Below are 9,838 nucleotides of genomic sequence, written 5' to 3'. Positions count from 1 at the left end.
TAACTGATTATAACTGAGTTTCGGTAAATACTGGATAGTTCAAAACTGAACATGCAAACTGAGAATGCAATTAATCTGGTAATTATGCAATTATAACCGAGGCATGTATATCTGAAGTAACTGAAATATCTGACCTAGCATGTCTAATATGAGAACTAAAGAAATACATAGCTAGTATAACACCCCGTAGCAAAAACAGACCAAAAATTAGTTTTTCAGAAACATCTGCAGGTGCTACCAACGGTGGCATCGACGGACCCTATCTTGAACCACGGTCCATCCTGCACAACCATCTATGGGATCGGAAACTCCCAAAAATTTCAGCCTAGAAAAATTGGTTAACTCTTGGATGACGGACGAACTTATGGTCCGTAGGTCAAACGACGGTCCGTAGTCCGTGACCGTTTATTAAGACTCCCCTCAACCACTCTCTGTCAAGAGCTATGGATGACCAGCATGGTTGGAAGGTTGACCTACAGACCGTAGGTGGAAAATTTGCAGCCAGTTAAGGGGAAATGTAGTTGGGTTAACTTAAAATGATCATAACTCTTACCACAAAATGAATTAGGTCTCCCATGACCTACCAACAGATAGATAATTGAATAAGCTTTCTATAGCAACCAACCTTGATAAAATCAAACCTCCGAGTAAAAAGTTATGCCCATTTAAGTAATGGACAGTCGCGTTGGCCCTCACGACGGACCCAACGACGGGCCGTCGGGCGCACGACGGACTGTCAGTCCTAGCCGTGATGAGGCCCGACAACAACCTTCCCAGGGGTCTTTTTGACCTTTCCCACTCTGTTTAAACCCTAAGTTACGTCGTTTTCCCCCTAAATCATCAGATTTTAGTCAGTTTAACCCTAGAAACATGATTAAAACATATCCAAGTCAAATTATTAAATAAAAACTTAGAAAATTAGATACAAGAGAGGAGAAGAAAACTCAAGAACCCTAGTTCAAGAATACCACAAGCTCCAGCAGTTTCAGCCCCGAAACTTAAGTATTTTTCCATGGTTTCCATTACCAGGTATGTGGGATCTCACTAGTGGGTTCCTTTCACCCATTGGGTCCTTAGTTTCAGCCTGTTCTTGATTCTCTTATCATGATTAAACCGAGGGTTTCTAGAACTTTGATATAACTTCATGCATTTATTGAATATATGTTCCAAATCAGATTATCGTGTTATTACTCAGATTATTGCATGAATTTCAGAACCTTAGCTTTGTATTTCTTTAGTTCTTGAATTACACATGCTAGGTCATATATTTCAGACACTTCTGATATACATGCCTCAGTTATAAATGCATAATTACCAGATTAATTGTTGCATTCTCAGTTTGCATGTTCAGTTTTGAGCTATCCAGTATTTATAGAAATTCAGATATAATCAGTTAATTTACAGAATTCATTGGGAGTAGCATAATACCGAATTGGACTAGGGTTTAGCATACCCAATAGTCCCAGAACTACTAGCCTAGTAGGTTGTAAGTCCCCTCTGTGGGCAATCAGTTTAGTGATCATGCCAGCATGCCTTTATACCTTTGGCTGGGTATATTAGGTCCTCTCGATGGGTCGTATACATCGGACTCCACATTTATCTCATGTGGTTTTATTATCGGTTATTAGTGTCTCCCACAGTTTAGTCAGACTCTCTGCATTGATCATTTATCAGTATATTCAGTATTCAGTTTCAACATGTTATAAATTGGTCATTGCATCCAGTTAGCTCAGAAATCAGCACATCACGTTCAGATTATTATACTTGTTTTTGTGCTTGCTCAGTTATGTTTTATTTCTGCTTTACTCTATCCTACATGCTTAGTACCTTTCAAGTACTGACGCATACGTGCGCTACATCTTCTCATGATGTAGGTTCAGGTTCTCATCATCCAAATCACGCAAAGATCGATTTCTCGATCTCCATTTCATCAGATTCAGTGGTGAGCCCGCATTCTCCGAGGACAACAGTCATGAGTTTCATTTCAGTCTTTAGTCATTTAGTTTTAGTTTTTGCTAGATTTAGCTGGGGCTTGTCGCAGTATTTCTAGTCTAGTTTAGAGGATATTTTCAGGCATAGTTAGATTCAGTTTAGTATAGAGTTAATATTTCATTTGTATTAAACTCATTGTTTTCAAATATCTCAGTTATAGAATATGGGTATCCCCCATCTTTTTATTTTAAGTATGATTTGGCTTCCCCAACAGTTTATTATATTTAGTATACTCATGATCATGCCAGCAGGGTTAGCTTGGGATCACTTGTGGTCCTATGTTCCGTGTCCGCGTCTCGGGGGTATCTCGGGGCGTGACAAAACTTGATATCAGAGCACTAGGTTCAAGAGTCCTATAATGTCTAAAAAAGCCGCACTAAGTAGAGTCCTTTTCATCGGTGTGAAGTGCACCACATCTAATGTTAGGGAGGCTATAAAGTGTTTTAGGAAAAACTTCACTTTCTTGTTTCTCTTATCATGCGTAAGGTATGATCTTATTCCATTCTAACTTGACGTTCTATGTTTCAGATCATGCCTTCTCGTAGAGCTAACGCTAGGAATGCGAATGCCAGGAATGCAAACGCAGCTCCTCCGATCCCAGATCAACAAGTCTCCAATGCTGAGTTCAGGAATACCATACAGATGTTGGCTCAGAGCATGACTCACCAGGACAATCGGGTTCATGATCCTATGACTGAAACTAGTGGATCAGCAGCAGCAAGGGTTCCTGACTTGGTTAGGCTGAATCTGTCTGAGTTATTAGGATCGTAGACTTATGAAGATTCTCAGAATTTCTTGGACGAAATTAAGAAGATCTTTGAGGTTATGCAGGTTACTGGGATTTATCGGGTTTAGTTGGCGTCATTCCAGCTCAAAGACGTGGCTCATGTCTGGTACACTCAGTGGAAGGAGAATAGGGGTGCAAATGCAGCTCCAATTACTTGGGAGTACTTCAGTGAGACTTTTCTCGATAGTTTTATCCCAATAGAGTTGAGAAAAGCAAAGGCCCAAGAATTCATGAACTTGAGGCAGGGAAACATGTCAGTCCAAGAGTATGGGCTGAAGTTTAACCAACTCTCCAGGTATGATCCTCACATGGCTGGTGACTACAGGGCACAGATGAATAAGTTCTTGTATGGAGTATTAGATTTGGTGAAGATAGAGTGCAGAAATGCTTTGTTGCTGGGAGATATGAACATCTCTAGGCTTATGACTCATGCACACCAGGTTGAGGGTGATAAGCTTAGGGAACAGGCTAAGGAAAATAAGAAGGCTAGGATTTGGAACTATGACTATTCTCAACAGAAATTGGGTGGTGGAAATCGCTCGCAGGGTCAGCAGAAGTTTTCATCTCCAGCCCTTTCATCAGCTAGTGTTCCATCCTCAAAGAATAGGTACGACCAGAAGGGCAGAGCACCAGGTTCTAAGTCTCAGGGAAGTATTTCAGGCCCCAACACTTATCCCACTTGCCCTAAGTGTGGTAAGAACCTTCCGGGCGTGTGTCTTGCCGGAAAAGAAGGATGTTTTTTATGTGGTCAGTCTGGTCACAGGTTGAGGGACTGTCCTTCTAGACAGGGTCATGGAGCTGGTAATGGTAGAGCTCAGTCTACAAATTCAGCAGCACCAGCAAGTCGCCCAACTCAGCAGAGTAACTCATCTGGTACAGGTGGAGGTCAGCGCCAGACCAGACTTTATGCTCTTCAGGCTCGCCAGGATCAGGTTCTCCTGATGTAGTCACTGGTACGTTACGAGTCTTTGACCTTGATGTTTATGCATTATTAGATCCAGGGGCTACTCTTTCTTTTGTAACTCCATATATAGCGGCCCAATTCAGTGTCAGTCTAGAAACTCACTCAGAACCCTTCGCAGTCTCTACTTCAGTCGGTGACCCAGTTATAGCTAGACGGGTATACCGAATTTTCCCTGTCATTGTCTCTTAGAAAGTCACCTTAGCAGATCTAGTAGAGCTAGAAACGGTAGACTTCGATATCATTCTAGGCATGGATTTTTTACACTCATGTTATGCCTCAATCGATTGTAGAACTAGGATTGTTCGTTTTCAGTTTCCATACGAACCATTCTTAGAATGGAAGGGTAGTAGCCTAGCGCATATGAGTCGATTTATTTCTTACCTTAAGGCCAGAAAGATGATATCTAAGGGTTATCTCTATCATCTAGTTCGGGCTAAGGATTCTAGCCTTGAAACCCCATGTCTTGAGTCAGTTCCAATAGTCTGTGAATTTCCAGAAGTATTTTCTAAATGATCTTCTCAGGGTTCCTCCCGAAAGGGAAATCAACTTTGGAATTGATCTCCTTCTAGATACCCAGCCTATTTCTATTCCTCCTTACAGAATAGCTCCAACAGAGCTTATGGAAATGAAGGAGAAGTTGAAAGACCTTCTAGATAAGGGTTTCATAAGACCTAGTATTTCACCATGAGGTGCTCCAATATTGTTCGTAAAGAAGAAAGATAGTTCTCTCAGAATGTGCATTGAGTATAGACAGTAGAACAAGGTCACAATCAAGAATAACTATCCCATCCCCAAGATTGATGACTTATTTGACCAACTTCAGGGTGCTAGTCATTTCTCAAAGATAGAACTCAGATCAGGTTATCATCAGCTTAGAGTCATAGATAGTGAAATTCCGAAAATAGCCTTCAGAACTTCATATGGTCAGTATGAATTTGTAGTTATGTTATTGGACTAACCAATGCTCCTGCAGCTTTCATGGATTTGATGAACAGAGTGTTCAAACAATACTTAGAATTGTTCGTTATCGTCTTCATTGATGATATCCTCATTTACTCTAGGAGTGAGGAAGAACATGCAAGTCATTTGAGAGTTGTTCTGCAGACTCTCAAACATCGCGAGTTATTCACTAATTTAGTAAATGTGAGTTTTGGTTGCAATCTGTTGCTTTCCTTGGTCCCATTGTATCTAACAAAGGGATCCGCGTAGATTCACAAAATATAGAAGCAGTGAAACAATGGCCCAGATCTACCTCTCCTACAGATATCAGAAGTTTCTTAGGTCTAGCAGGTTATTACAGAAGGTTCGTGGAAGGATTTTCATCCATAGCCCCACCATTGACTAGGTTAACTTAGATGATGGTCAAGTTCCAATGGTCAGATGATTGTGAGAAAAGCTTCGCAGAATTGAAAACTACATTGACTACAACTCTTGTCTTGACTCTACCAGATGGTTCAGATGGTTATGTGATCTATTGTGATGCATCCAGAGTTGGCCTTGGTTGTGTGTTGATGCAAAGATTATATCTTATGCCTCTAGAAAGCTTAAGATGCATGAGAAGAACTATCCAACTCAAGACCTCGAGCTTGCAGCAGTGGTGTTTGCACTCAAGATATGGAGACACTAATTGTATGGTATTCATGTAGATGTGCTCACGATCATAAGAGCCTTCAGTATGTGTTCACCCAGAAAGAGTACAATTTTCTCTAGAGGAGATGGCTTGAGTTCCTTAAGGATTATGATCAGTGTGCATTATCATCCTGGAAAGTCGAGTGTAGTGGCCTATGCTCTTAGTAGATTATCTATGGGTAGTGTAGCTCATGTCGAGGAAAAAAGAAAGGAGCTAGTGAAGGATGTTCACAGGCTTGCTCGCTTAGGAGTTCGCCTTATGATCATATCAGACAGCGGTGTAACAGTTCAGAATGGGGCAGAATCGTCTTTTGTAGTGGAGGTTAAGGAAAAGCAAGATAGTGATCCGATCTTTCTTGAACTAAAGGGTGCATTCAACAATCAGAGAGTGGAGGTTTTATCCCAACGGGGAGATGGTGTACTTGGCTACATAGGTAGATTGTGTGGTCCTGATGTGGGAGAGTTGAGGCATCATATTCTTGCAGAAGCTCATAACTCCAGGTATTCTATTCATCCAGGTGCCACTAAGATGTACCTCGATCTGCGGGAAGTCTATTGTTGGAATGGCATGAAGAGGGATATAGCAGACTTTGTGAGTAAGTGCCCTTATTGCCAGCATGTCAAGGTAGAACATCAGAAACCAGGAGGTATGACTCAAGAGATCGATATTCCAATTTGAAAGTGGGATGTGACCAATATGGATTTCATCACAGGGTTACCTCGTACTCGCAGAAAACATGACTCAATTTAGGTTACAGTTGATAGGATGACTAAGTCTTCTCGCTTTTTGACGGTCAAGACTACATATTCGGCAGAGGACTATGCCAAGCTTTACCTTACTGAAATTGTGGGGTTGCATGGGGTTCCTTTGTCTATTATCTCAAATAGAGGTCCTCAGTTTACTTCTCATTTCTGGAAGTCATTTCAAAAAGGTCTCGGCACTCAAGTTAACCTTAGTACATCATTTCATCCACAAATGGATGGGCAGGCAGAGTGTACCATTCCGACCATAGAGGATATCTTGAGAGCTTGTGTGATCGATTTCAAAGGTAGTTGGAATGATCACCTTCCTTTTATTGAGTTTGCCTAGCATAATAGCTACCATTCCACCATTCAGATAGCCTCTTATGAGGCTATTTATGGGCGTAGATGTAGATCTTCTGTTGGTTTATTTGAAGTAGGTGAAGCAGCTTTGATAGGGCAATATTCAGTCCTTTATGCTATGGAGAAAGTGCAACTGATTAGAGATAGACTTAAGACAACCCAAAGTCGTCAGAAATCTTATGCAGATGTAAGGAGAAGGGAACTAGAGTTCCAAGTTGATGATTGTGTTTTCCTGAAAGTCTCACATATGAAAGGGGTGATGAGATTTTGAAATAAAGGTAAGCTCAGTCCTAGATATATAGGCCCTTACAAGATCTTGAAAAGGATTGGCAAGGTGGCATATGAGTTAGAGTTGCCAGCAAAATTAGCAGCAGTGCATCCGGTCTTCCACATCTCAATCTTGAAGAAGTGCGTGGGTGACCCAGCCTCTATAGTTCCATTAGAGAGTGTGACAGTGAAAGATAGTCTTTCTTATGAGGATGTACCAGTTGAGATTCTTGACCGTCAGGTTAGAAGGTTGAGAAACAAAGAAGTCGCTTCAGTCAAGGTTTTGTGGCCGAGTCAGTCCGTAGAGGGAGCTACTTGGGAAGCAGAAGCAGCCATGAAAGCCAAGTATCCTACCTTTTTCCTTCCGATTCCACTCCAGCTTGAGGTAATAGTTCCTCTTCAATTTTAAAGTAATTCATGCGTAAATTCAGTTTTAAAATCATGTTCCCTCAGTTTGTACTTTCATTTTTAGCATAATTGCATCTACTTAGAACTCAATTCAGTCAGAAGTCAGTTCTCACTGTTTAGTAGTGGGGTTTGCATCTCTCTCTCTCTATTTCAGCTAGTTTAGTCTTCATTCGAGGACGAATGTTCCCAAGGGGGAGATAATGTAACACCCCGTAGCAAAAACATACCAAAAATTAGTTTTGCAGAAAAATCTGCAGGTGCTACCAATGGTGGCATTGACGGACCGTAGCCTAAACCACGGTCTGTCCAGCACAACCGTCGATGGATTCAGAAACTCCCAAAAATTTCAACCTAGAAAAATTGGACAAGTCTTGGACGACGGACGGACTTACGGCCCGTAGGTCAAACAACGGTCCACAGTTCGTGACCGTCTATCAAGACTCCCTTCAACCACTCTCTGACAAGAGCTATGGATGACCAGCATGGGGTCGTAGGTGGATCTACGGACCGTTGGTGGAAAATTTGCAATCAGTTAAGGGGAAATGCAGTTTGGTCAACTTAAAATGATTACAAATATTACCACAAAATTAATTAGGTCTCCCATGACCTACCAACATATAGATTAATGAATAATCTTTCCATAGCCACCAACCTTGATAAAATCAGACCTCCGGGGAAAAAGTTATGCCCATTTTAGTAAAGGACTCTCGAACTGGACTTCATGACGGACCCAACGACGGGGCGTCGGGCGCACGACGGACTGTTAGTCCTGGCCGTCATGAGGCCCGACAACAACCTTCCCAGGGGTCTTTTTGACCTTTCCCACTCCGTTTAAACCCTATGTTACATCGTTTTGCCCCAAAATCATCAGATTATCGTGTTATTACTCATATTATTGCATGAATTTCAGAACCTTAGCTTTGTATTTCTTTAGTTCTTTAATTACACATGCTAGGTCATATATTTTAGACACTTCAGATATACATGCCTCAGTTATAAATGCATAATTACCAGATTAATTGTTGCATTTTCAGTTTGCATGTTCAGTTTCGAGCTATCCAGTATTTATAGAAATTCAGATATAATCAGCTTATTTACAGAATTCATTGAGCGTAGCATAATACCGAGATGGACTAGGGTTTAGCGTACCAAATAGTCCCAGAACTACTAGCCTAGTAGGTTGTAAGTCCCCTCTATGGGCAATCAGATTAGTGATCATGCCAGCATGTCTTTATACCTTTGGCAGGGTATATTGGGTCCTCTCGATGGGTCGTATACATCGGACTCCACATTTAGCTCATGTCGTTTTATTATCGGTTATTAGTGTCTCCCACAGTTCAGTCAGACTCTCTGCATTGATCATTTATCAGTATATTTCGTATTCAGTTTCAGCATGTTAAAAATTGGTCATTGCATCCAGTTAGCTCAGAAATCAGCACATCACGTTCAGATTATTATACTTGTTTTTGTGCTTGCTCAGTTATGTTTTATTTCAGCTTTACTCTATCCTACATGCTCAGTAACTTTCAAGTACTGACGCATACATGCGCTACATCTTTTCGTGATTGAGGTTCAGGTTCTCAGCGTCCATATCACATATAGATCGATTTACCGATCTCCAGTTCATCAGATTCAGTGGTGAGTCCGCATTCTCCGAGGACAACAGTCATGAGTTTCATTTCAGTTTTAGTCATTTAGTTTTAGTTTTTGCTAGATTTAGCTGGGGGCTTGTCCCAGTATTTTTAGTCTAGTTTAGAGGCTATTTTTAGACATAGTTAGATTCAGCTTAGTATAGAGTTAATATTTCTTTTATATTAAACTCATTATATTCAGATATCTTAGTTTTAGAATATGGGTATTCTTCATCTTTTCATTTTAAGTATGATTTATCTTCCGCAACAGTTTATTATCTTTAGTATGCTCATGATCATGCCAGCATGGTTAGCTTGGGATCACTTGTGGTTTTAGGTTCCATGTCCGCATCTCGGGGGTAGCTCGGGGCGCGCCAGCTAGGGTTCTAAAATATATGCGATAATCTTAATAATAACATGGAAATCTGATTTGGAACATATAACTAATTAATTCATGATGTTCTGTTGAAGTTCTATAAAATCTAGGTCTAATCATGACATAAGAATCAAGAATTCGACTGAAAACTAGGGACCCAATGGATGAAAGGAACCCACTAGTGAAATCCCACATACCTGGTGAAGAAATTCACGGATAAATATTTAGATTTCAGGGCTGGAACTGTTGGAACCTTGTTGCATTCTTGAACTAGGGTTCTTGACCTTTTTCTCCTTTTTTTGTTTCTAATTTTCTAAGTTTTTTATTGATGATTTGACTTAGGTAAGCTTTAGTTATATTTCTAGGCTTAAGCTGAATAAAATATGATGATTTATGGTTAAAACAACATATCTTAGGGTTTAAACAAAGTGGGAAAAGATCAAAAGACCCCTGAGTTAACTGCTGTCGGACCAAATGACGACCTGGATTTATGGGCCGTCTTTAAATTGACGTTCCGGCGTTTGGGTCTATAGGTTGGGTCTGTTCGATAAACCTTTACTAAAAAGGGCATACTTTTTACTCGAAGGTCTGATTTTAGCAAACTCGATGGATATGGAAAAATAATTAAATTATTTTTAACTTATAGGTCATGGGACACCTAATTCATTTTGTTCTTAGAG

The sequence above is a fragment of the Solanum pennellii genome, chromosome 7 (assembly GCF_001406875.1).
Source record: "Solanum pennellii chromosome 7, SPENNV200".
Lineage (NCBI taxonomy): Eukaryota > Viridiplantae > Streptophyta > Magnoliopsida > Solanales > Solanaceae > Solanum > Solanum pennellii.
Note: the sequence above shows the minus strand (reverse complement) of the source record.